The sequence below is a fragment of the Dromiciops gliroides genome, chromosome 2 (genome assembly GCF_019393635.1).
Source record: "Dromiciops gliroides isolate mDroGli1 chromosome 2, mDroGli1.pri, whole genome shotgun sequence".
Classification (NCBI taxonomy): Eukaryota; Metazoa; Chordata; class Mammalia; order Microbiotheria; family Microbiotheriidae; genus Dromiciops; species Dromiciops gliroides.
This window is the reverse complement of record NC_057862.1, coordinates 72835272-72838353: the sequence shown is the minus strand read 5'-3', so window position 1 is coordinate 72838353 and position 3082 is coordinate 72835272.

The following is a 3082-nucleotide window of genomic DNA, read 5'->3' as shown; positions in this document are numbered from 1 at the left end:
CTTGGAAAGCGCTGGCGCAGGACTGGGTGTAGGCGCAGGCGCAGATGTGGCGCGGGCCGAGGGAGGGTAGGTGGGGCAGGGGACAAAATGGCCTCTCTTCGGGAGTGGCCGAAGTGGCTAGGGCTGGGGCCTCTTCTGGTTAGATGGAGTCAGGGCGGGCAGAGAGGAGTCCAGGGATAAAATAGGGCCCGAGGAGAGGGGACCCTTGGAAAGCAGACCCACTTGGAGTTTGCCGGACAGCTGCCGGGCTTCCAGGCACAGACTGGGCCTGTGCCCTGTGCCGCATTTCCGCCTGGGCCTGGTCAATGAAGTCATAGAAGGCGGCCTTATGAAGTTTGTGCTGACAGAAAGCCGGGGGAAGGGGTGGTGGGGGCAGATGATGGGCTAGTGTAGACTCGATGCTCATTCAACAAGAGGAAGTTGAAGAAATCAGACGCCGAGGACAGGGTGACGAGTGCAAGCTCCGACGTTCTTAATGGATCCGGTTCACGATGTCATTCCTCTGCGAAAACTACTGTGACTCCTTGTTATCTTCTCTAGCATCAAACAAAAGTTACTCCCGTTAGCCTTTACAACTTGTCTTTGCAACTCTATACATTACTCCCCTTCTAGCGCTCTATGCTCCAGCCCAAGCAGCCTTTTTGCTGTTTCTTGAACGCCATCTCCGAACCTTTGCAGTAATTCTCCATACCTGGAATGCCTCTCTCCTCGCTGCTGATACTTACAATCCCTTGTTTCCTTCAAAACTGCTCGAGAGACCCTCTGCATTAGGGCTTTCCGGATCCCTTCCTCCTTCCCTTCCCAGCTACTAGTTCCCTTAACTCAAGACAATTTATTTATTTAGAAGGACAGGGTGCCCTTAGAGTCTAGGTGTGGTTTTAAGCCCTTCTTTTGCTCCTCTGATAGAATGTAAGTTCCTTGAGGGCAGGGACTGTTTCATTTTATCTTTGTATCACCCCACTCCCTGGAATTGTGCCTGCACATAGTAGGCACTTAACCAAGTGGGTGTTGATTAATTGATCTGTGTAAGACATTGTGTGATTGCTTCTACAAAAGAGAAAGATTCGAATTCATACTTTGCCTCATGGAACTTAAATGCCTTATTCATGTCTTTGCCTCATGGAGTTTAAGTCCTGAAGGAAGGACAAAAAATATAGCATCAACAAGATAACCATTAATATAGCATAGAAGGAAGACAACTGCTAATGAGTGCCATGATCCTAAATGCCATACGAAATGGAGGGAGGAGGGAGGATGAGGAGAAATCACTGTAGACTGGGGAGGTCAAGGAAAGCTTCATAGAAAATCAGGAGCTAAAGTTAGTGTGAGTAGGATTTAGATATTTGGAGAGGAAATGGAAAGTTGGCAGAAATTTCTCCCAGAAGTGAATATACCTTTTGATCCAGCAATACCACTACTAGGTCTATACCCAAAGGGATCATAACAAAAAGCAAAGGAGACCTACCTACATGTACAAAAATATTTATAGCAACTTTTTTTTTTTTTGGTGGCAGAGTTGAAATTATGGAATGCCCATCAATTGGGGAATAGATGAACAAGTTGTATATGAATGTGATGGGATACTATTGTTCTATAAGAAATGATGAGGCAGGCAGAGGTGAATGCTTTTCTCTCTTGATTTGGACATTGACATCCCACTACAGGGATGCTTACAGGGAATGACTGAAAAGGGAGAGGGGCAGGAATCTTGAATTTTCAAATGACACACAGATCAATATTCTTCCTCCGTAGGGGTATAAACTTAAGATTAATTTAGAGAAGTTATTAGTTCTTGTTTCAGACTGCTTTGGCAGTCACCTGGAGCACTCTTCTCTATATGTTATTTTTATCTCCTGTACTCAACACACAAGCAATATTAAACTAAAAGAGAAGAGTGATAAATAATGGCATATTTCCTCAAGCTAAGATCAAGGAGGTTAGTGTGTTTGTCTCTCACCTATTCTGTTTCTTTTACTGTCCGTTATTTCCCAGTTATTTAGGAAGAATGTGGCAAATAAGGGGCATGGTGGATAGAGAGATGGCATCAGGCTCAGGAAGACCTGGGTGGAAGTCCAGAAATACATCCTGGCTCTATAACCCTGGACAAATCACTTCTCAGTGCCCCCCCCCTCCCCAATCCTCTAAGACTTTCAGAAATGGTGGTGATCTGCATTGGCAGAGGAAGTTCCTCACCAGGAGCTCTCTATTCCAATGGAACCACAGGTGTGGTTAAAAAAGAAAAGTCTATAACACTTCTGCTACTAAAGCATTCTAGGGGAGCCTGGTCTTAAATTGGGAGGAATTTTTGAACTGTTCCCTTCTATTTTGAGGTTGAGTAATGCTACATAGGAATAGGGAATGAATATTTGGTTACTGTTGTGAATGTTGTATACACAGTAAAATAATACATTTATATAATTTTATACCTTTTCTAAGTGCTTTCACATATACTATGTGCTAGCACAGTGCCTGACAATGCTTTTTCATTCATTCACTCACTAATATGTCATCTCATTTGATTGTCACAATACTCCTACAAGGCAGATGAGTAAGGTTTTATATTATCCATATTTCACAGAAAGAAAACAGGCTAAGATTAATTTACTTGCCCATAGTCACATAGCAAGTTAGTGGCAGAGTTGAGAAAGGCTTTCTGACTCTTATCCTGGTACATTCCCCACTACGTGATACTTGAATGTCGATTTCTGTGTATTTACATATCAATTCTGCCTTTGATTTTGTTTCTGTCTCCGTCTGGTTCTGGTTCTCTCATTTTAAACAATTAAAGCTCTTGAAGCTTTATACTATCGATCGTCTTATCATCCAAGTCTTCTATCAACACTATTATAGGATGATGCTATTATTTTAAGGCATCCATCCATTCTTGTCATCTTGCAGTGTAATAGGGGAAACACATTTTTCCACCTTTCATTTTTCTGGCCTGTCCTAATATCTGATTGGTCACTAGAGATACTGTTTGACATAACTTATAGGACAATACCAAACAAAGCACAATACAGCTATTATAAAATGAAAGCAAGTGACATCTTTCTTTCTTTGCTTTTATTGAATACAGATTTAT